The sequence below is a fragment of the Mauremys reevesii genome, unplaced genomic scaffold, assembly GCF_016161935.1.
Source record: "Mauremys reevesii isolate NIE-2019 unplaced genomic scaffold, ASM1616193v1 Contig25, whole genome shotgun sequence".
NCBI lineage: Eukaryota > Metazoa > Chordata > Testudines > Geoemydidae > Mauremys > Mauremys reevesii.
In genome coordinates this window covers 318,458-343,499 of record NW_024100835.1, presented here as the reverse complement: position 1 = coordinate 343,499, position 25,042 = coordinate 318,458, and the positions used below count along the sequence as shown (strand labels likewise).

Genomic DNA, 25,042 nt, shown 5'->3' with positions numbered 1-25,042 from the left:
CGATACGCCGGACCGGACTTTCACCTCTGGCTAGAAGGGAACCTGGAGCAGCCACCCGTCCCTGGGAACAGAGCCTCCGCTGGCAGAGGAATGTGCGGAGCAGCAGCTCCTTAGACAGGGGACGGGACCACCTGGCAAGGAAGTCTATGGAGGGGAGCAGGAGGATGCCAGGCAACCCCCATCCCTGTAGGCAGGAGAGTGCTCAGCATCCAGGCCAAGGGAGGGGAACTGACCCTGATGCCTAAGACCCTCGTCCTGCGACTTACTGTCTGATCCCTTCGCTGACACGTCCGAGGTGTCGTCAGGCTGCAGAGAGACTTGGAGCTTCTGCGCCGCTTCTTCAACCGCTTGCAGCTTGCTCTGTGCCCGGAGATCTAGAAATCACACGTCTGCAGGTCAGCGACCGAACCGAACTGCGGCTGGAGACCAGCCACGCACAGAGAAGGAACATGCTCCGAGCGCGAGGCTGTTCTCTATGACGTCTTTTATTTTAATCTTGGACAGCTTCCCTCCCGAGGAGGGACACCGGCACAGCCAAGGCCCCGTTCGGGGCTCTCTCCTGGTGTATGTTACACCGTCTTAACGTAGGGCGTCAGCTCCGTGGAGCAGGGAGCTACAAACTCCAGCAGAGCCGACTGAGAGTAAATCTCAGGAACAGATGCCGCGGGAGGTTGTGGAAGCTCTTTCATGGGAGGTTTTCAAAAGGAGGCTGGAGCCGTCTGTCTGGGATGGGTCAGACACAACAAATCCTGCATATTGGCAGGGGTTAGACTAGATGTCCCTGCGGTCCCTTCTCACCCGATGGTTCTGGGATTCTATGGCCTCATTTTCCTGTGTGTTTGTGCAGCACCTAGCGCTATGGAAAGCAGGACCTGGGTGCAGCTTCTGAGCACTATGGCCGGCCAAGTGCCAATCCTGACAGCTCCGCTCCTGGTGTGTCTCAGGGGCCTGTCTGCTAACTGGAGGCCCAGACCCTTAGAAGTGTTCAGGCCTCAAACTCCCAGTGATTTCAATGGAAACCAGGAGCCCAAATGCCTCTGAGGATCTGGGCTTGCAAGGCTAATGGCCAGCTGCTCAGATGGTGTCAATCTGACTTCAGAGGAGCTACTTCGATTTACATCTGTTCCTAAAAATCAGCCTTTCACTCCCTTAGCGCTGCAGGGCCAACACAGCGATGCCCCAGGGAGCCAGCTTCTCTTCCAGCTTGTGCACCATCAACAGACTTGTGATCTAGCTGCTGCCTGTGGAATCTTTCCCACAATCCATCGTACGTCTCTGGCTCCTTTCACTGCAGTATCTGAGCACCTCACAGTCTTTAATATATTATTTAATGTCGCACAACACCCCTGTGAAGTAGGGAAGTCTCCTTCCCCCGTTTTACAGGTGGAGAACTGAGGCAGAGACAGGTCTCATAGACCTTACAGCCAGAAGGGCCCATCATGATCATAATCTGACCTCCTGCAGGCCACAGAACCTCACCCACCCACTCCTGTAATAGGCCCATAACCTTTAGCTGAGTTACTGAAGCCCTCAAACCATGATCTAAAGACTTCAAGTTACAGAGAATCCACCATTTACACTAGTTCAAACCTGCAAGTGACCCGTGCCCCAGGCTGCAAAAAACCTCAGGGTCTCTGCCAATCTGATTTGGGGGAAAATTCCTTCTTGACCCCATTGAAAGGTGCATCAGGACCCTGTTAAATGGGAGACTACAACTGATCATGCTCAAAGGTGAACTGTCAGGCTGGAGGGAGGTTACTAGTGGAGTTCCTCAGGGACTGGTCTTTGGACAAATCTTATTTAATGTTTTCATTAAAGACCTTGGCACAAAAAGGGGAGTGCGCTAATGAATTCTGCACATGACACAAAGTTGGGAGGTCTTGCCAGCATGGAGGAGAACTGGAATATCATACGAATAGAGCTGGACGACCTTGAAATCTGGAGTAGTAGAAATGGGATGAAATTCAGTAGTGCAAAGTGCAAGGTCATTCACATAGGGATTAACAGCAATATTAATTCCCATCTTCTCCAAATTGACTAATAATTTCCCTTGTGGAACTGTATCCAATGTCACTGAAATCCAGAGAGATGAGATCTACTGCATTTCCTTTCTCTAAAAGATGAGTTATCTTCTCAAAGAAAGGGAAGGCTGGTCTGGCATGATGTACCTTTTGTAAAACCATGTCATATTTTATCCTTATTACCCTGAACCTCTATGCCCCTAATTATTTTCTCCTTCCAAATTTGTTTGAAGACCTAGCATACAATTGAGGTCAAATTAGTCATAGGGTCTGACCCATGAGTTTATGGATTCACTAAAAATCCTTGCTGGTGGGCTTGCAAATTCACATGCCAGTTCCTTTAATATTCTTGGATGGAGATTATCCAGGCCCCCCAGTTTGGTCCTATTAAGCTGTTTGAGTTTGACTTCCACCTCAGGTGTGGTAATTTCTACTTCCTTATCCTCGTTCCCATTAGCCAGCCTGCCACTAGCCCAAAACTCCCAATTCCCTTGAATAAGATCGGAGGTAAAATATTTGTTTAGGCATTTGCCCATGCCTAGATTATCTTCAATCTCCACACACCCTCCGTGTCGAGCAGTCCCTTTTTGCTTATATGTTTATAGAACCCTTTACTGTTGGTTTTAATTCCCTTTGCAAGGTCCAGCTCTGCTTGGCTCTTGCAGTTCTCACTTTTCCCTGCACTTTCTGACCTCCGGGTGGTGGCTTTTCTTCCTGATCCATCCAATCTTCCATTCCTTGTAGGATTTCTGCTGTCTCCTAATCACCTGTGTGAGACACTTGTTCATCCAGCCTGGTCCGCAACCCTTCCCTAGGAAGGTTTTCCCCTTGCATAGGATGCAGGCATCAGAGAGCTTCTGCAACTTGGACTGAAAGTAATTACAAGCCATTCTCCAGCCTTCCTCCCATTCCTTCTGCATGAAACTCCTCTTGTCTGTTGCTCTCCCTTGCGATCTACTGCAAGTCATCCTCTGTCCTCCCGGGGCTCCGAACTCTGGATATGTACATTGACTCTTCCCCTCTTCTTGTAGGACTAGCTGCTCTTCTCTTCTCCCTGCCCTCCCACCTTCTGCTACTCACTGCTGCAGCCTTCTTCACTTTCCAACTCAGCAAACCTGTTCCTGAGCTCTACTTCTCCTTCACTAGCTGGTCTTTTCCTCTGCCCGGTTCTCATCATCATGTTTCCACTGGCCACTTTACTCACCCAGCAGTCTCCCCTCCACGTTCTCCAGTCCAGCTTGGATCTGCCAGTCTTGAGTTTTCCCTTCAGCCTCCTCTCGCCTTCCCTCCATCATTCGCTTGAATCCCCTTCAAAACTCAACCATAGTTTCCACCTGCATCTCCAAACCTCGGCTCTTCACTTCCATCGGCTCTATCAGGCGGCGCTTCATACAAACAAGCTCTTTTCAGGTACCTGCTCCAGGAACATGTACATCCCGCAGCTTCCACATCTGGTCATCTTCACTGTCTCTTCCATTGCTTGGGTCACTACCACTGCTGTCTCTGTGTCTGTCACACCCTTCCTGCCTAAGCGCCTGCCAAGGAGAAAGGAAACCCCACCGAACACAAAAACAGAACGCCACCCCCCAAAAAAACTCTCCTTACAATCGCGCACGCTAACTTGACCATCGTTAGCATTAGAAGGTTTGTGCTAGTATCAAACCAGTAGGGCAAGATCTCCTTTTGAACTCTCTGGAGTAGGAGATTTATTTGGAGGGACAGACTGGAAACGTGGCCGATATTCTGCTGAAATGTGGAGGTGCCCCCTCCAACCCCCCCAGTCGAGCCAGCTGGCCTGTATGGAAGCTGGCAAATGTTGGGCTTGGAGCTGCAGTTGAACTTACAGAGAAGCGTCACAGCAATGAGGGACGTGGCCAGGGCCAGACCCAGGAGGAGAAGGACAGGAATGACGATGCCCCCCGCCCTGTGCCGCCAAGGGACCGATGTCTCGGGAGGGTTTCCTTGAAGGAGAAGAAGAAACATATCCATGGAAAGTTACAGCTCAAATGCCACTGACCGAGGAAACTCCACCACCCAAATCCAATACCTGCTCAGCCTCCTAGTCCCTGACTGTGGTTAACAGCAACAGCGGAATTAGGCCAAATAAGGTCAGAACTGACCGGAACTAGAATGTGAAAAGCGACCCTCCCTAAATCAGGAGTGACTCTAGTGCCAGGCAGGTGTCCTGTGAGAGAGATCTGGGAGCAGGATTTCCCCCCTGCCTAAGCATTTCTTGAGAGGGAAGTTTAAGGCTTGTGAAGTCCAGGCCCAACGGAGTGAGAAAAGGAACCTGAAACAACTTACGAAATATGAATTCAATGAGGCAGTGAAATGAGGGGAAATGATTCTTTGCAGGAGAAAAGTGGGGCTGACAGCAGCAGTGTGCTCAGAAGGGCCTTTCTACAGCATCCCTGTCTGATAACCCATCCCCAGGATGCTGGGCTCCCCCCTGCAAGGCAGCCAAGGGGCGAATCACAGGGCAAAGCCCTAAGACTGTGTCTCCCCTGCACATTAAAGGGAGAAGACTAGAGCTGCATTCGAGCCAGGATCTATGTGTGGACACAAGTAAGTGTGCTCGGTGTGCTCTGGATTTGGTCTCTCCAAGGGGAACGGCAGCTGCTTGGAGACGCAAGACTGTCAGATTCTCCTCTCCCTGAAAGTCTCAGCCTGCCACACCTCCTCCCTGTCTGATCTGGGCCTCAGCCATTAGCTCGCGCTGCTTCCCCATGGGACGTGGTTCCTGGAACCAGCAGACAACACTCAGATGCCCAGATAATCCCCTTACATTGCAGAAGTGGCTTCTCTCACGCTAACCAAAGGGTGAAGCTGCCTCTCACTAATGTACTGAGTTTACAGTTCTCAGCCTTTCCTGAAACAGATTCTGGGAGGAGCTTCTCTGTCACCCAGTGCAGGCTACATTCCCCTTGTGTTTTCCTTTGTCGCTGCAGAGAGCCTAGCTGAGCTCGGTGCGGAGCTGCAGCTGCCTACAGCCGCACCCTTCACTTCTGTCAGCCCCGTCTCCCTGCCTGTCTCCTGACCCTTCCTGGGCGTCTTTCATGTGTTCAAATCCAGAACAGCTGCCACACAGCACCTGGATTGCACTGAAGCCAAAGGGGATAAACAACCCCCGGAGCAGGCCCTTGTTCAGCTGATACCTGCACAACGAAACATAAGAACGGCAAGACTGGGTCAGACCAAAGGTCCATCCAGCCCAGTGTCCTGTCTGCCGACAGTGGCCAGTGCCAGGTGCCCCAGAGGAAATGAACAGAACAGGGAATCATCCAGTGATCCACCCCCTGTTGCCCATTCCCAGCTTCTGGCAAACAGAGGCTGGGGACACCATCCCTGCACATCCTGGCTAATAGCCATTGATGGACCTGTCCCCCATGAACTTCTCTAGGTCTTTTTTGAACCCAGCTAGAACCCCTGGGAGAGGCTGATGGTGGCAGTGAGCTGGGGAGGGGGAGCCTGGCTGGCTTTTATGGCCAGCCCATGGCACTGCGCTGCCCGGCAGGAGGCTGGGATGCTGTGCAGGGACTCCCATCTCTCCCCTGTGCCCTTCTCCCGTTGGGGACTGGCAGGGGAGAGAACGCACTGGGAAGCACTGACCGAGCACCCTCGCCCACTGCCCGTGGTGCTGTCTGGCCAGCACAAGGCTGAGCTCTGGGGACGTGGTCAGTGGAGCAAGCGATCGCTGCCCAGGACGCTCTGCAGAGACCACAAAGCCAAGGAGAGGCCAGCGGGAGTCCAGGGTCCGGTGCAGCCTCTTGTGCTTACCTTTGGGCTGGGGAGCAGCTTCCGTCATTGGCATGTTCGCATAGATATTGTCCCTGGCCATTGTCCTGCCTTCGCGCTGAGCCGAGCCCCTGATGACTGGCCTGTGGGTCCTTTCTGCAGCCTGCTGGGTTAGAGCCTCCCTCTGACAGCAGCCCTGGCCCAGAAATTGAAATGGGAAGTGGTGCCTGGTGGTGAGAGCCACCCTGTCGCCAGCTGGGCCATGTGTGGTCAGCGCTAGTGGTGGAAGCGAGAGTTCAGCCAATGGGCTAGAGCTGGGTCCAGCGTCGGCAGCATCCAGGAAATGGGCCCAGGGTCAGAAGCCAAATGGCAGAGCCAGGGTGGGGGGCACAGAGGCAGAGCCCGGGATCAGTACCAGCGAGACAGGCGCCCAAGCCAGAAGTGGGGGGCCAAGCAGTGAGTGAGGCAGGGGCAGGGCTGGGCATCAAACCGGACGTCTGAAGCCAACGGGGAGCAGGGGCTGGAGCAGAGCAGGAGCAGGGCCTGGACGCCAGCCGGAGCAGGGACTGGACGAAGAGGAAGCACAGCTGCAGCAGCAAGATCCACACTGAGCAGCCACTGATCTCAGCTAGGTGCCAGGCTTCTAAGCAGGCTGGTGAGAGTCGGCCAGCAGCTGTCCCCGCCGGCCCGGTCCCTGACAAGACCTGGCAATAGGGACTCCTGGTTTCTATTCCTTGCTCTGCTCCTGATTCACTGGGAGACCGTGGGCAAGTTACCTGGCCTGTCTGTGCCTCAGTTTCCCCCCCATTTACCATTCTAAGGAAATAGGTGGGGGGATCGGGGGGATCAGGGCTTTGGTAAGGGCCTACAGAGCCTTTCAGCTCAAGGCAGATGGGTAAAAGCCAACCAAAGTTGCCACGTCTCACGAGATAAATATGCGATCCTGCCCTTCAAAAACAAGCCCAACCCAAGCAGGTCGGTCAGAGGTGACATGAGCTGCCCCGGGGCTGGCCAGCCGCCCCCGGGTTCCTGGTCCCAACTTCCACCCCCAGCCAGTGTTCCCTGTTGTTCTCCTCCGACACCCCTGAACCCCCGCCCTCTCGGGAACCCTGCGGGGGGGGGGGCAGGGAGGTGAGCTGAGGAAGGGCAGTGTGGAAGCAGGGAAAGCTTCAATAAGGATTTGAAGGGGATTTTAATGCATGTTAGTCAGTTAGCAAGAGTCAGGCCATACTGTAACCCTAATGACGTGAGACTTGTAGGAGCAAAGATAGTGCGAGGCGACAGGACAAGAACTGTGTACAAAGTTATTACGACCTTGCAATCGCTAACCAAAATGCAGGCTTGCTTTTTCTTAGGACTGAGACAAATAAGATAAGCCTTTCTGCTATGTATAAACAAAATGTAGTTGTTGCTTTTTACTGTCTGTATTATTGCTAGAAATTGTCTGTAACAAAGGTATAAAGGCTTGCTGTGATTGTTTACCAGTTGAGAGACCTGTCCGGGACTGGGGCAACCCTGTGTCCTATGGCACTCTCTCCCTCCATTGTAATTACTGGAGAAATAATAAAGTATTTGATTTTGCTGCACCCAAACAAAAAGCGAGAACTGAGTTTTTCTTCGACAGCAGGAAGCAGGGGGAGGAAGGATGGGGGTGGAGGGGAGAGATGGTTGGAGGGGGATGTACGGGGGGGAAAGGTGATTGGATAGGGAAGGAGGGGAAGAAAGTGTGGGGGGTGGATGGGGAAGGACGGGCAGTGGAGAGGTGGTTGTTTGAGGAAGGAGCGGGGGGGCGTGGAGGGGAGAGATGGGTGGATGGGGGACGGAGGAAGAGTTGAGGGGGGAGGTGGGTGGATGAGGATGGAGGTGGGGAGGGGAGTGGACGAGAGAGGCAGCTGGATGGGGGAAAGAGGTGAGAGGGAAGCGGATGACAGCGCTCTGTTTGCAGTGCCTGGCCATAGGTGTTGGATCTAGGGGGGCTGCCGCACCCCCTGGCTGGAGGCGGTTTCCATCATATGCAGGGTTACAGTTCGGTTCAGTGGCTCTCAGCACCCCACTATTCACATTGTTCCAGCCCCCTGGGCCCAGCCTTTCATGGCCCCCTCTTGCAGGTGGGGCTCTGGTGAGAGCGTAAAGGCATCATCCCCGTGCGCGGCGCGTGCGGTTGACTGTCGGAGGTCGTGCAGCGGAGGGGCTGGGCCTGGGGCAGCCTGGGCCCTCTCCCCTCCTGGGATACCCCCAGCTCCGCCCAGCCATGGCATCCTGCTCTGTGTCCTGGCCCACTTGTGTTGTGGGGCCTCCAGCATCATCCCGCTGAAGCACGGTGAGGGGCAGGCTGGGGGCAGTGTGGGGACCAGGCCTGTGTCCTGCTCCTTGCCTCCGGACCATGTTCCCCTCCTCCCCCCTGACCGTGGCACCCTGGTCAGTCACCCACATCGCCCGCCCCGAAGGCCGGCCCTATCCTGGGGCATCCACGACTGTCCAAATCTGCATCTTTTTCCTATGTGTGACCATCCACGGGTGGGAGTTCTGCTGTCCAAAGGGACAGACCCTGCTCGCTGCTCCGGCGGTAACATGGGATGAGAGGGGGCACGTGTGGAATCAAAGGTTAGCGTGTTACACAAGCACTCCTGGGGAGTACGAGCAGCACTGGTACAAGCAGCCAAGTGGGCACACGCCCAGCGATACACAAACGTTGGTGGCTGAACGCCGACATGACTTTGTAGCATAGACACGGCCTCGGTCCCCAGCTCTGGGGCTGTACAGGAAGTTTCCAGGAAGGACAAGCATCCTTGCAGGTTCCACATTCACCGGGAGCGGAGCCGGTCAGAGCTCAGGGGAAGGTTACAAACATGGGAGCTAGAGACAGTCCTGGGGGCCTGGTGACTGATCCATGTGGGACCAAGGGCTGTGTCTGCTGTGAAGGCTACATCCCAGTTCCTGAGCCACCTTGGAAACAGGCTCCTGATTCCCCATCTCACTGAACAACAAGGAGATGCTTGTCTGTTAGCTGTGGGACCGGAACAGCTGCTGGCTGGACGAAGCTTTGGACTGGTGTTTGCTGAGGAGATTCTGAGGTGCTGGGTGGGGACGGAGAGGCCGCCATTCTCCTCAGGCCCTGGAAAGTCCACAGGGGGGACACATACATTTGGAGCCTCCCCCCCCCCCCTCCAGAGACTGGGAAATGATCAGTGTGAGGTCAGAGGGGAATGCTCGGAAGATGTGGCCCAAACTCCACAAGTGAGTGTTGTGGTGTTACCTTGCACTGAAATACATGTAACATCAACAGCACCGGGAGTGTTACCTGCAGATTTACTGCTGAACCGTACTGCTGAAGGCACTGAAAAGTGTCCCGCATACTGTCTGCGAGGGGCTGTGTGTGTGTTAAACGTTCGCTCACTAAGAAATTGTCTGCGACTCTCTGAGCTGACTGGCAGCTGTCGTTAACCCCTACAGGCAGGGGCTGGCACCGTAGCTCTGAGCTTCAACTCTGTGCAAAACTTTTCTTTTTTGAAGTCCTGAAAAGACAGAGCTCAGGCCTGTGCTTCAGCAGGGAGTTGTGCTGAGGGGCAAGAAAGGGGGGGTGTCACAGTTACACATAATTCTGCCTCCGCCTCCCCCAGCCCATTGCATCTCTGTGCCCTGCTCCAGCATCACCTCTGGTCCAGGACGGCCTGACTCCTGGCAGCAGCTTCCCCCTCACCTACCAGGTGGGTGGTGTCAGGGGTGGACTGGCCTTTTAGGGGATTTGGGTTCAGCCCCATCAGTGTGCAGTCAGCCGCCACCCCAGGTGATGAGTGTGGGACGCTGGCTGGATCCACCATCACGTGATGGTAACCTGGGGTAGGGTCAAGGCTGCTTGTAAAATGGAGCCTGGTGTATCACAGAGGGGAGACAAGAGGCTCCGAAAGACATAGGGGCTGGTGGGTGAGGCCAAGAGTCTTGCAAGGGGCTGGTAGAGCTCCCTCACTCAGGGACAGCTGGTGCCTGGTGCCCTGATAGAAGGGTAAAGGGCAGAAAGAGACTAGTGCAGGATCCAGAGGGGATCGAGGGTCAGGGAGGCATCAGGGAGCAGCTTTCCCCACAGCAGCCACAGGGAAAGGCCAGGCTGGAGCAACCTGAGTGAGGGCCAGGAGCCAGCCCTTAAGGCCTTGTCATCACTGTTCTTACAGTGAGGAAATTTGTCCAGAGATTTAATCTCAGTCTGGTGTGCTGGAGTTTGAACCCATCGCCCCTCTTCCTGCCATCTGCAGCAAAAGAGAACAGTGGTATATGGCTGGATAGTATTCATCACCTTGTATTTTTGACAGGTTTCCATGCCCTCTTTAGCGCTTATGTCCAGCCCTCCGTTCCCGTTCATTATTTTATATGTTTGAATAGGGTTATGTTGCGTGCTTGTGCTTTGATACATTTAGTTGATTGTTTAGAGAAAAAGATTGAAAGAATGGAGTGGGAGAACTTAAAGAAAAATAAAGATTTTTGTTTTTAAAAGGTTATGTCGGAAAAAAACTTAGTTCTCACTTTTTGGTTGGGTGCAGCAGAGTCAGATACTTTATTTTATCTTTACAATTGTATCGAGGGAGGGAGTGCCATAGGACACAGGGTTGCCCCAGTTCCAGGCAGGTCTCTCCACAGGTAAACAATTACAGCAGCATTTATACTTTTTGTTACATGCAATAATAAGCAACAGCTGCATTTTGTTTATACGTAGACCATCTCGATATCTTAGTTTTCTCACTTCTATTTAGGCAAGTATCAGAGGGGTAGCCGTGTTAGTCTGGTTCTGTAGAAGCAGCAAAGAATCCTGTGGCACCTTATAGACTAACAGATGTTTTGCAGCATGAGCTTTCGTGGGTGAATACCCACTTCTTCGGTGGTGGTGCTTGCATCCGAAGAAGTGGGTATTCACCCACGAAAGCTCATGCTGCAAAACATCTGTTAGTCTATAAGGTGCCACAGGATTCTTTGCTGCTTCTATTTAGGCGCCAGTCTACATTCCTCATTATCAACACAAGGTCACAACAACTTCTCACACAGTTTTTTCCCACTCGCCTCACACAATCCTCGCTTCTACAAGTCTCGCGTTAGTAGGGTTACAGCTAGCCCGACTCTTGCTAACAGAGACTGTCATGCATTGAAATCCCCTTCGAATCCCTGTCAGTTCTTTCTCTACTTCCACAGTTAGTTTGAAAGAATAGAGGAAAGTAATTAAAGAAAAACGATTTTTGGTTAGGTTTATTAAGGAGAGGTGTTTTTAAAGGACTAGTTTGACATGTTATTAAAGAATAAAACATTTTGAGATAAATTTATAAGATATTAAATATAAAGGTAGGTTAAGAAAAGAGCATTTAAAAAGAGTTAAATAAGAAAAATATAAAGGAAACTGTTTAGTAAGCACATGGTAAAAATATAAAGGTTAAAATATTAAATATACGGGTAGGTTAAGAAAAAAGCATTTCAAAATATTAAATAAAGGAGAAAAATATAAAGACAAATTTAAAGAACACATGGCAAAAAAAGGAATTTTATAAAGTGGAGACTGGTAACCACATGGTAAAAATATAAAGGGAGGTTAATAGAAAAGCATTTTAAATATTTTAACACAAGGATAGGTTAAGAGAAGAGCATTTAAAAAGAGTTACATAAAAGAGAAACATAAAGATCGGTTAAAAGAGAGAACAGGGCAGGAAAAGGGAATAGAAGGCCCCTCTGTAAGGGGCAAAGATAGACAGCACGTGGTTGAGGCAGAGAGAGAGATCTTACCCTTGTGGCTGTCCCTGGGGAAAGAGGCAGCTCCCAAGGCTCACAACCCCTCAGGCTACTTATCTCCGCCTTTGGATCGGACCAATCAGATGCTGTTCTACAGCTGCGTCATAGAATATATTTTCCTGAAACAATCCTATAGTCCCAAGATTTTTAAACAAGAGCCATCACTCTCCCCTGCCCTCATTACCTGCATCACCTTTAACAGCCTTATTCTTATTAAAAAAAACAGATCCCAAGCATATTTCCTGCCATGTAGCCCTTTTACACAGGTGCTTTAATAAAGGTTAAAACCATAAGCCCTTAGTAACAAACAGTTTTAAAAAGTTTTTCCCCTGCGTTTTAGACTAACATTGGTTATTTTTAGTGAGGACAATTTGAAGCTGCAGCAAAGCCCCTGTTAGCAAAAACAGCGTCTGTGAGTCAGTGGATCAGAGATAAGAAGGCTGCTTCTTCCCCCACTTTTTAACAAAAGCAATTGAAAGTTATATTAAATTTTGTAAAGGAATAATCACTTGAAAAGAGAAGCCTATATGAAGACATAACCCTTTATTTAGCACTTTTGCATGTGGTTTAATAAATTTGAAGCAGCAGCACAAACAGCGTCTGGGAGTCAGTGGATAAGAGATAAGAAGGCTGCTTCTTCCCCCACTTTTTTAACAAATAGAAGTGAAAGTTATATTAAGTTTTGTAAAGGAATAAACACTTTAAAAGACAAGTCTGTATGAAGACACGTCCTTTATTTAGCACTTTTGAATATGCATTTCAATAAAAAGTGAGCATACAGAAACATCCCAGTGTTAAAAACACAGAGAACCTGTTTATGAAAGTAATTTATAATGATAAAAAAGTTTTCTTCTGTGTTTTAGACTAACATTGGTCATTTTTTAGTTAGGACAATCTGAAGCAGCGTGCTTCTTCAGCAAAGCCCCTGTTAGCAAAAACAGCATCTGTTAGTCAGTGGATCAGAGAGAAGGCGGCTGCTTCTTCCCCCACTTTTTAACAAAATACATATAGAAGCTCCTCCTTACTTTAGCCAGGCCGCACAATATTCTTAACCAGTAGTTCAGGGCAGACATTGCTCTCCCTCGCTGAGTAAGGAGGAGCGTCTATTTAAACCAGTCTGATGATTAAAGATGGCTGCACTTCAAAGGCCCTGGACAACACCGGCAGTCCAGCCTCTTATGAAGAGATGTTATACGGTCGCTGCTATGAGACCTGAAGAAACAAACACACCGTTGTGGCAAATCGTGTTTGAGACGGGTCATGGGAGTGGAGAAACAGGGATCTCTAACGGTGAGGCACAGGTATGTTGTATGTAAGAACATTCCAGGGATGGTTTAGCAGGGACCCAGTCACTGGTGCTTCGTTGGCTAGAGCCTTTTGGATCAAGCCTGCACAGAGACATGCTGCATTTGTTGTTTGTTGTTTTTAAAAGCTGCATGCGGAAGGGGCCTAAAAGGTTGTAAAAGGTTTTAAAAGCTGCATGCTGTGACAAAGTACAAAGATGCCTCACACGTAGTTCTTACTGTACATTTTTCAGCAGCTGAGAGATGGTTCTTCAGAGGACTTGGCGGTTCTGGACACCGACAGCTCCGAAGGGCCGAGCGGATTGGGCCCAGTCTGTTTTGGCCCAGACCCCAGGCCAGATGCTCAACAGAATGCCGAAACTGAGGGGGATGCTTATTCTATAGGCCCGTGCTCTCTAAAGTTGAGGGAGAAATTTGGTATTAAGCCTGTGCGAGTTCATAACCGTAAAACCGTGATGCGTGCAATGGTGCGAGCAGCTGTGCACGGAATCATCAAACACTGCCTGAGAGAGAAACAAACTGAGGATTGTCCTGGGTGCGCCATAGAAGCCTCCGGTCAGAAGCATCACGATTGTGTGTACTGGTCTTTATGTGATGTGAACTATAGAATTAAAGAAATTAGTGTAAATTACTGGAGAGTGTGTTAAATATCATCATCACACTTGGATACGCACTGCAGTGCCTCTGTTTAACCCAGGAACATTTAGCTCTAGGGGCAGAATTGGTGGAGAAAGTGACAGAGGCCGAGGACCCAAATGGCATTTTAGATGAAATCATCAAACCGATAGATAAATGTTTAATGTGAAATGTTGAACGCCTTCTTCGTTTAGCAAATTACAAAACCTTGCTAAGAAAAGACACTAAAAGAACAAACAGGGCTTGTTGTAAAGTAGAAAATAACTGTGTGAAGTGTGTTTTTACAGTGTTCAAGAAGTGTGGGGTTTGTCAAAAGGGAAGTAGGTTGCCCCATAGTATTCGTGCAGTTAGGTTACAGTTTGTCAACAACAACATGAGGTATATGAGCGGCTTGTTCCTTTAACAAAGACCCACCCACCCCACCCAGCCCTGGTGTTTGTGCATGAGGGATATAGGATGTTGGGGCATCTGGACCATTGCAAAGCAGCCCCAGAACCCCTCTTAAATCAAACCGTCTTCCGCTTTGGCTGGACCTTTTCGTTTCTCTCCCAGGCCTTCTGCATTAGGACTTAATCATGACCCCTCCGATTTCAGCAGTGTCTCAGGTCTCTCGTCTACTGGCTCATATTATTTAACGCTGTAGAGCATCTAGGTTACAGTTTGCATAAAAGTGTTTTATAAAAACAAAACAAAAAATCTTCTCTCGGGGCTTAGACAAGATAACGATCAACACAGTTGTAATTGTTGCTTTGCAGGCCCAGCTACAAAGTATCTTTAAGTTTGTTTTTGTTAATATTTCTAATAGGCCGTAGGATGGGGGAGATAACTCATAAAATGGGAAAGTGCTTCCGAATGACAAACGCTTGCCTGTGCTAAAGCATGACAACTAACACAGAATGGCTGCCTGCAAAACTGTTTCACTAAAACAGTTATCAACATTCCCCCTTGTTGTCAGACACCACCGGTGTGGTGCTCTGCTCTGTTCAATGTTGATATCAATCAGCTGCGTGCGTGTTCCCTCTGTGTGCTGCCCCGGCTCTGCAGATCACTGGCACAGCAAACCCCGAGAGAACCCCCAGTGACCACAGACTCTGATAAGATACGAAGGCACCGGCCAGGTTTATTGTCAAAAGAAGCTAGTGAGGGCTGCTTCCTTAGCCAATTTATCTGCTTGTTCATTTCCCCACCGTAATGAACCCCTTCCCTTATGGGCCTTTATTTGAATCATCCAGATCTTTTCATACTGCTTTGCCAAGTTCTCTGTTTGCTGCCATACGGTTTTGTGTTTAATGTCGTCTCTATCGGTTCCCGTGAAACCTGTACTATTCTACTAGGGTAGATAAATAGTGGTTCCCTTGTAAACATAATCTGAATCTGTTCCTATTATTAGCTCCCTTTGCTTGTTCTTCATCCTAACTACAACTTCTAAGACCGGTGACACTTCTGCAGACTGCGTTCCTCCTTTGATCAATTTGTACTGGAAGAAGTTACCTCTCTGCAGGTTTCCAGTTTAACAAATCCCTGCAAAGCCAGTGACTCATTCTCCTTCGGTGTAATATGAGCTACCGTCCACAAACCAAATGGTTTTTCCAATCACCTGTTCAATTGGGGTTGCTTTAAAGACAGGGTGCGCCTTGGATTCCTGTTGGGGTTCACAAACATGCTCTCAACCATTTATAGTTAATCCCCAAAGAGATATTTCAGGTTCTTTTAGTGGGACCCCAGGGGCAGCAGGTTTGTAGAAATTTTGGTGGTGCTCAGAACACCCAGAACCCACCCCCTGCACCTGCCTAAGGCTCTGGGAGGGAGTTTGAGTGCAGGAGGTGTGAGGGGTCGGGCTCTGGGAGGGAGTTTGGGTGTTGGGTGAAGGCTCTGGGCTGGGGCAGGGGGTGGGAGTGCAAGGGGGGTGAGGGGTGCAGGCTCTGGGAGGGAGTTTGGGGGAAAACGTGGGTGTGGGGGGAAGGGTGGGGTACAAGAGGGAGTTTGGGGGGAGGGGGTGCAGAGTGGGGATGCAGGAGGGAATGAGGGGTGCAGGAGGAGGTGATGGATGCAGTCTCTGGGAGGGAGTTTGGGTGCTGGGTGCAGGCTCTGGGCTGGGGCAGGGGTGGGAGTGGAGGAGGGGTGAGGGGTGCAGGCTCTGGGAGGGAGTTTGAGGGTGAGAGGGAGTGCGGGGGATGGGGGTGCAGGAGGAAATTTGGGGGCTGGAGGATGTGTGTGGGGAGGGGGGGTGCAGACTCTGGAAGTGGATGGGGGCTTCGGTGCTTACCTGGGGCATCCCCTCTGGCAGCGGCTCCTAGGCCGGGCAGGCCAGGAGGGTCTCCACGTGCTGCTGTCCCCGGGGACAGCCCCCACAGCTTCCAGTTGGCCGCAGGGGCGTTCGGGGAAGGGACTTCACGCAGCGGCACAGCCCCACCAGAACGGGCTGCAAGGACGTTCCAGCAGCCACGTGGAACAAGCGCGCAGGAAGCTGTTCAGTCCCGCTGCGCTGCCGGGTGCCAGTGGGCACCCTTGGGCGGCTTTAAATTGCCTGGGGGTGGCAGGCAGAGCCGGGGGACATGCGGGGGGAGCGTGCAGAGCGGGGCAGGCAGGAGACAGACCCATGGGCCAGGAATATTCCTGGTGCCCGGGCACCACGGGCCCATAGAACTTGCCACCCATGGGACCAATTGAACATTCTCGGGCATGAGAGCAAAGACCCATTGAATGGCCTTATACTCTCACACGTCCTTTAGACAGATTTTCCTGACCGAGTAATTTCCCCAGTGCCTGGTGACTCTTTACAATCACCTTGCTTGCTCTGATAATTGCCTGAGCTTTTTGTAGTGTCCAGTTGGCAGCTAGAGCAGTTTGCTCAAATCTTCCCAGTTTGCTTTCTGGACCTGTTAACACTCTGCTATAATAAGCAAGGGGTCTCTCCCCAGCCCCAGTATCCTGTGTAAGCACACTAACAATACAGAAATTCTTCACACTAGGGTACAATACAAAGGGGAATTTGTTGTTAGGAGCGGCCATGGTAGGTGCCTCCATTAACCCTTTTTTTCAGCTCTCCCATGCATTAGTTTCCTCCTCTGTCCAGGTCCACTGTGGTCTTTAAGTACTTCGTACAGGGGACCTGCTCTCTCTGCGTACCCAACCATAAATCCTTTGCAGAAGTTAGTGAGTCCTAAAAAAGATTGCAAAGATTTAGTATCTACCAGCATAGGGAGGTTGACAATACACTTCACCCTTTCCTTATCCACAGATCATGTTGGGGTCACCAAACATCATCACATTGGGATACGTGTGGCAGTGCCTTGTTTAACCCAGGAACATTTAGCTCTAGGGTGTGGTGCTCTGCTCTGTTCAGTGTTGATAACAGTTGGCTGGGTGTGTGTGTTCCTGCCGCGGATCTGTGCACATCGCTGACATAGCAGACCCTGAGAGCACCCGCAATGACCACAGACTCTGATAAGGTCTGAAGGCTTCGGCCAGGTTTATTGTCTAATGAAGCAAAGTAATAGTTTCCTGTAGACTCTACAGGACATACTAGGAATATGTGCCCCCTGGCAATGGACACAGCTCAGTTAGTGGCGGGACACTCCACTGCCCCCTGGCCAGACAAAGATGTCCACTCAGGGATGCGTTCTTATACACTGGTACAAACAAGTTACACATCTCTCCTGACGTATCGAGGTGCAACCCCTCTGCGTGTTGGGGTGCTGCCTCTCTCCTGGTACATGTTGGTTCGAACAAGTCTATCCATCATATTATTCTTTTGACTCTGTCTTTTAGGATGGGTCGGCCTGTTCCTCCTTATCTCTGTGGAATGTGTTTGTACTGGACTGTTCTGGTGCCATCCTGGTCCATGTTTATCCTATTAGTGCTTGATCCCCGTTAGCTATGTGTATACATCCAATTAGCAGCCTTCTTCTTGCCAGCTCCTGCGAGCAGGGCCTGCCTCTGACTCACAGCTTCACGTTGCTTTATGTTAGCAAAGTCTTGACCATTCCTTTGGTTCAGGCCTCAGGCCTCATACCAGGCCTCTGATACCAAGGGTTTCTGTTCAGGGCCTCATCTTACTACAGCCCTAAAACTCAGGACAACTTTCTTACACCCATGGCCTGATCTCTATGGCTGCGGCTTTTAAAAATTTTTGTTTGTCCTCTGTTTAGATTAAAAAAAAATACATTAAAAAAGAAGAAGTGGGGAAGGAGGAGTAGGAAGGTGGAGGTGGTAGAATCTCCTTCCTTAGAAGTTTTTAAGATCAGGCTTGACAAAGCCCTGGCTGGGATGAATTAGTTGGGAATTGGCCCTGCTTTGAGCAGGGAGTTGGACTAGATACCTCCTGAGGTCCCTTCCAACCCTGATATTCTATGATTCTAAGGTGTGTTTTGGGGCAGGGCAGACTCCTTATCTCTGGTAAAAAAAAACCAGCAAACTTTATTTACATTAACTAATGTTTTCTTGTGTTTTTTATATACATCCAAACTTTTAAAAGCAATCTTGTTTATTTTTTTGTTAATTTTGTTTTTTTATTAGAACACATCTGTAAACTCCCCTCAATTGCCAGTTTTCATATTTGTACCCAGTTGCTGTTTTGGTACTTTAAAAACACTATTTTTTAAAAGGACAGGCTAGTATCTTAAGCCATTTTAGTTCACTAAACTTCTAAAAAATATCACTAAGAGGGACCTTGTTTTGTGACAGCTCAGTCAATACTGTTTTTTCATGTTAAACTTTTAAAAAAACAAACATCATGCTTCAAATAGGCCTCACTGCATGTTATGTTACATCTCAGTCAATGCTGCATTTTCATGTTAAATTTTAAAATAACCTCCATATAATGAAACACTGCATGCTTAGCAAGTGTTAAAACTATGGGGGGGAAAGTCAAGGGCTGGGGAGTTCTTCAGACAGGCTATCTCTGAACTTCATGCAGTCACAGAGTGACTTTTTTGTCTTTTACGATCAGTAAATGGAATAAAATACTTGTTATAACTTTCACAAAGTGTCTTTCACTGCAATCTCACCAAACTGTTCGTGCTAGAGAAGGCAGAAAGCGCACACCTTGCTCCCCCACTTACTGTCCAGCTCCTTTGAGGTGTCCAAGGTGGTGTTGGGCTGCAGAGAGGCTCTGATTTTATGAACCGCTTCTTCTACGTCTCGTAGCCTTTTCTGTCCCTGGAAATCTAGAAATCACATGGTCGGGGTCAGAGCGCTTCATTAGCAGAGAAAGAGAACAGACTCTCGGCGTGTGGGGAATGATTTGCTCTCTAATCTATGAGAGATTTTTACCATCTGTGCAACACGAACACCAGAATCGGGAAAATTCCCCCCCAGGAGCCTCACTGACATTTAGTCTCACATCCGCATTGGGCAGGGGGAACCCCAGAATATTCCCTGGAACCTCCACCCTGCGAGTGCACATGACACTGTTCCTTTGGGGGGGTACAGACTGCTTCCTTGGCACGGCCAGCCAGGTCCATGGGCCGTGCAGAGAGGTGTGGCAGAGCCAGCGGCTCACGATTTTTCTATCCCTCTCCATCCCCTGTGGGGTAACTGCAGCCACAGACACACTTCAAGAGAGCAGCCGAACACTGGCCCTTGCACGATTTCCCCTCCCCGGCTGCAAGCCCATGTTAGGACCAGACATAATCTGGCCCTAAGTATCTATAGAAACACTCCAAGAACCTCCAAATCTCCCCGGCTCAGCAAGGTGGATGTTGTTGTCTGAGCTGGTGGGGAAACACCACCTGAATGGATGCTGCGGAGAGCCTGGATCCCCACCCCCTGCCCCTTCCATTAATAGAAACGTTACATCCGTTTTGCTTGTGTTTAGAAACAAGAACCTGGAACTGAACATTGCGCTTGGGTGGAACTTACACATGACGGTCACTGCAATGAGGGAGGTGCCCAGAACCACGCTCAGAACAACGGGCAGGGCACAGAGGATGTCTGAGGTCTTGCGAGATGGCGCAGCTGGCGTTTCAGGAGGTTTTGCTTGTGGGGAAATAGGGGAATATTTCCCTGGGAGCTGAAGCCCATCTAAGCTCTGCACTGCCAGGCTCACCCTCACTAGTGAGGAGACATCCCAGTCGATAGGAAGCCAAAACCACATTGCGCTTACGTAGCTGTTATTGGGGCCAGGAGCTCCGTACAGTTGGAAGAAGGTTTGCAGTTGGATGGATATCTATAGTTAAATATAAGGGATTAAAAACCCTCCGGGGGCATCACCCAACCATTACCTGTGTGGGCTTAGGCAGAAATGTCCCCTCAGGGCAGCTTTTTCCCATAACGGCCCCATTATGGGGTTTCTTTCACTTTTCTCTGAAGCGTCTGGAACTGGTCACCATCAGGGGCAGCTCACTGGGCTGGAAGGACCATGGACCTGCCTGGTAAGGCAATTCCTGTGAATCTGGGAGGCAGAATCAGAGAATCGCAGAACTGGAAGGGACCTCAAGAGGTCACCTATTCCAGTTCCCTGCACTCATGGCAGGACTAAGGATTATCTAGACCCTCCCTGACAGGGGTTTGTCTCACCGGCTCTTAAAAATCCCCAATGATGGGATTCCACAACCTCCCCAAGCAATTTATTCCAGTGCTTAACCACCCTGACAGTTAGGAAGTTTTTCCTAATGTCCAACCTAAACCTCTCTTGCTGCAATTTAAGCCCATTGCTTCTTGTCCTGTCCTAAGAGGTTAAGAAGAACAATTTTTCTCCTTCCTCCTTGTAACAACCTTTTAACATAAGAACATAAGAACATAAGAAAAGCCGTGCAGGTCAGACCAAAGGTCCATCTAGCCCAGTATCTGTCTACCGACAGTGGCCAATGCCAGGTGCCCCAGAGGGAGTGAACCTAACAGGCAATGATCAAGTGATCTCTCTCCTGCCATCCATCTCCATCCTCTGACGAACAGAGGCTAGGGACACCATTCTTACCCATCCTGGCTAATAGCCATTTATGGACTTAGCCACCATGAATTTATCCAGTCCCCTTTTAAACATTGTTATAGTCCTAGCCTTCACAACCTCCTCAGGTAAGGAGTTCCACAAGTTGACTGTGTGCTGCATGAAGAAGAACTTCCTTTTATTTGTTTTAAACCTGCTGCCTATTAATTTCATTTGGTGACCCCTAGTTCTTGTATTATGGGAATAAGTAAATAACTTTTCCTTATCCACTTTCTCAACATCACTCATGATTTTATATACCTCTATCATGTCCCCCCTTAGTCTTCTCTTTTCCAAACTGAAGAGTCCTAGCCTCTTTAATCTTTCCTCATATGGGACCCTCTCTAAACCTCTAATCATTTTAGTTGCTCTTTTCTGAACCTTTTCTAGTGCTAGAATATCTTTTTTGAGGTGAGGAGACCACATCTGTACACAGTATTCGAGATGTGGGCGTACCATGGATTTATATAAGGGCAATAATATATTCTCAGTCTTATTCTCTATCCTCTTTTTAATGATTCCTAACATCCTGTTTGCTTTTTTGACCGCCTCTGCACACTGCGTGGACATCTTCAAAGAACTATCCACGATAACTCCAAGATCTTTTTCCTGACTCGTTGTAGCTAAATTAGCCCCCATCATGTTGTATGTATAGTTGGGGTTATTTTTTCCAATGTGCATTACTTTACATTTATCCACATGAAATTTCATTTGCCATTTTGTTGCCCAATCACTTAGTTTTGTGAGATCTTTTTGAAGTTCTTCACAATTTGCTTTGGTCTTAACTAGCTTGAGTAGTTTAGTATCATCTGCAAACTTTGCCACCTCACTGTTTACCCCTTGCTCCAGATCATTTATGAATAAATTGAATAGGATTGGTCCTAGGACTTACCCTTGGGGAACACCACTAGTTACCCCTCTCCATTCTGAGAATTTACCATTAATTCCTACCCTTTGTTCCCTGTCCTTTAACCAGTTCTCAATCCATGAAAGGACCTTCCCTTTTATCCCATGACAGCTTAATTTACGTAAGAGCCTTTGGTGAGGGACCTTGTCAAAGGCTTTCTGGAAATCTAAGTACACTATGTCCACCGGATCCCCCTTGTCCACATGTTTGTTGACCCCTTCAAAGAACTCTAATAGATTAGTAAGACACGATTTCCCTTTACAGAAACCATGTTGACTATTGCTCAACAGTTTATGTTTTTCTATGTGTCTGACAATTTTATTCTTTACTATTGTTTCAACTAATTTGCCCGGTACCGACGTTAGACTTACTGGTCTGTAATTGCCAGGATCACCCCTAGAGCCCTTTTTAAATATTTAAATTTTATGCACTTGAAAACTGTAATCATGTCCCCCATCAGTCTTCTCTTCACCAGACTAAACAAACCCAATTTTTTCAATATTCCCTCATAAGTCATGTTTTCTAGACCTCTAATCATTTTTGTTGCTCTTCTCTGGACTTTCTCCAATTTGTCCACATCTTTCCTGAAATGTGGCACCCAACCCTGGACATAATACTCCTCTGGGGCCATACCAGAGTGGAGTAGAGCAGGAGAATTACTTCTCGTGTCTTGTTTACAACACTCCTGCTAATACATCCTAGAATGCTTTTTTTGCAACAGTGTTACACTGGTAACTCATATTTAGCTTGTGATCCACTATGACCCCAGATCCTTTGCCGCAGGACTCCTTCCTGGGCAGTCATTTCCCATTTGGAGGACTTTGCAATTGTCCTTATTGAATTTCATCCTATTTACTTCAGACCATTTCTCCAGTTTGTCCTGTTCATTTTGAATTTTAATCCTATCCTCCAAAGCACTTGCAACCCCTCCCAGCTTGGTATCGTCCACAAACTTCATAAGTGTCCTCTCTATGCCTTTATCTAAATCACTGATGAAGATATTGAACAGAATCACTTCCGATTAACTGAGACCTGACCCTACGTCTCCCCCTAAACTGACTCAGCTCTTGAAAAGTTCCCGCACATGTTTGGTTTGTTTGGATAAGCTGGTGGGGTTCGGGTCTCAGTGTGAGATGGGAGCGCAGCTTGCACACTCCTCCCGGGAGGAACGAAAGATGAAGACCAGACCAAACCCCTCCTGTCCACTGCATGTGCTGCTGCTCCCTCCTGGGCTTAAGTTTTCCAAGAGCCGGGCTGAGCTGTGGGTCTGTTTTCCCAGGCCAGCCAGTGCCAAGAATTGGGAGTCCAAGAAAGTAAGGCAAGTTGGCATAATGGATTCAGCATGTGTTGTCCTTACCCGGAGGCTGGAGAGGTGCTTTTCCAATATTCACATTCATATAAATATTTTTCTCCGCCATTCTCTGTCCTTCCCTGTGAGCTGAACGCTTGATAAATGGTTTCCTTTAAGCAGCCGTTTCACAAAGGCTGGTTAACACATTTGAATATGCCCAGAAATGGAAATGGACAGCAAGCTCTGTAATTGGGAGGGTGAAAAGCCTCAGGCCACAGAGTTTAAGGCTGGGCTTGCGTGTAGCCTTTGAATTAAATACAAGAGAGAGAAGCCATGCTGCCTGCTAGGCAAATACCATGGGCCCATATTCACTTTAATATTAATAATCTTATCAAAATGGGACATTTCCCTGCTAGGGCACTGATCTGTCCCATGTCAATAGTGGCCAAACATTGTTCCCATCTGAGAGCTCTGTGGTGTCCTACGTGTATTGAGTTGCTTTCGGTCCCATTTCTAGGGGACAGGTGTCCACATCACAATGGAACCAGCACTGCAGGGAGTAGGGTTGTTGTGTGTGTCACTCTGCTCTACAATGGGACCCCTTTGTGTTTGCAGCCCAAATTTCCACTGGCCTTTTTTTTTTCTTGGCACCCTGGCACATTGCTAACTCGTGTCGAACTTGCTACCTTCCTGGGCTCTTTGGATTCACTGCCTAGCGGGTTCCTGCAGCCCATGGACTGTGGCTTGGATTATTATTCCCCAAATGGACTAATTTCATTTTCCACAAAAGAACCTGGGCCTGTTGTTTTCTGCCCAGGTTTCATAGATTTTTAAGGCCAGAAAGGACTGTTCTGATGGTCCAGTCTGATTTCCTGCACAGCGCAGGCCAGAGATCTTCCCCACGCGATTCCTTCAGCCAGCCCAGGACATCTGGTTGAGCTACAGCACATCTGTTAGCAGGAGCCATCCACTCTGGATTTAAGGCTCCAAGTGCTGGAGAATCCATCACCTCTCTAGGTAAGATGTTCTAATGGGCAGTTGCCCTTGTTTAAACCTTGGTGCTGTATTTCGCATCTGAATCTATCTAGCTACATTTTCCATTTCCACTGGGCACCTCCATAACCCTTCCCGGACACAGGGTATTCCTCCGTGTGCTCCTTAAAATCTTGATGGTATCTCAGCTCCTGAGAGAGCCTGCAGTCGGGCTGTGCAGTAAAAGCAGCTGACTGTACAAACAGGATGGTGCTCACTGGGGTTTCATCTTCGTTCTCTCTCGTACGTGTTCCAGAACTTTACAGTGGTTGGGCAGTTGGTGTCCTGCTGCTGGTGCTTATGCCATTGCTCAGAACTGTCTCCCTGTGACTTTGTGGTATTAGTTTTATCCATGTGTTTGTTGCCTCTTGTGAGGCCACAGAATCTCACCCACCCACTCCTGTATCAAAACCTGTGTCTGAGCCATTAAAGTCCTCAAATCAGGGTTTATTTTTAGTTGATGGCAACTGAATATTTTTGGTTTGGTTTTGTTTCCAGATTTTTTTAACTTGATTTGGTCAAAAAATCAATCTATCCCTGCGGAACTCTGTGTTGACAGAAAATCCTGTTTTCATTGGGAAAAAAAAATGTTGATCAAAAGATGTTGACCACCTGTAGTCAGTAGAGAATCCGGTGAACTCTCCCCCGGCTTCATGGGGCTCAGCAGCAAACATCACATTTGTGTCAGTAACAGGAGCAAAGATGTTGTAACTCTTGGCAAAAGTGTATTTCACACCAGACAATTTATCTGATAAATCTCACTTCCCGTTCTATGAACGGGGTGTTTGCAAACAGCTCGTGGCTTTCTCAAGTGCTCTGTGCTGCAGTCACAATAGTGGGGTTTATTCTCTCTCTCTATTTACTGCTAATCTTTCAAATGACATGGCACCGTCAGAAAGGATCGAGTGGTGCAATAGCTAACTCTGTAGCCATTAATCCTGGTCCTTCCATTCCCCGTCCGTTCCGCCACCTGTCATGCTCACTTGGTGTGTCAGGGACAACGGATCCCTGACTTGGGGTCTCTGCTAGTCAGTTATACATTGTGATAATGAATTAAATACATAATTAAATTAAGTAAATAAATCAACATGGAATAACCAACCAATAATTTAATCAATTTTAAAGGAATGTGATCTGTTAAATCTTGTTGCTGTTTGGGCCAGGCCTGGGGTCGTTCTAGGTGGTGGTTCTGCAAAGCTTCCTGCTCTGGCCCAGGAGCCTGGCACCCGTCTCAGGACGGGCTATTAGAGAGCCGGGCACAAACCCCAAATGGGCTGTGAGTTCTATACGTAGATTTCACCAACCAGTTATCAAGTGCAAACTCCTCAGGCACCATAACAGCCTCAACATGGAGTCACAGCCAGTCCCTTGGGTGCTCTGATGTGTATCGCCATCCAGGTGAGCTGCCTCCATGATAGATGG

The 25,042-nt window shown here is 48.9% G+C and overlaps 1 protein-coding gene and 1 long non-coding RNA gene across 2 annotated transcripts in view; one reads left to right on the top strand and one right to left on the bottom strand.

The window, feature by feature from the left end:
* The window catches only part of LOC120393596 (C-type lectin domain family 4 member F-like), a 117,960-nt gene that overhangs the window by 53,951 nt on the left and 38,967 nt on the right, over nt 1-25,042 (top strand). The gene's annotated exons all lie outside the window — the stretch shown is intronic.
* On the bottom strand, nt 338-5,982 carry LOC120393600. The gene is made up of 3 exons (XR_005592086.1): nt 5,799-5,982; nt 3,866-3,982; nt 338-374 (listed from the first exon to the last, which is right to left on the bottom strand). It is a non-coding gene; the product is annotated as an uncharacterized LOC120393600 (long non-coding RNA).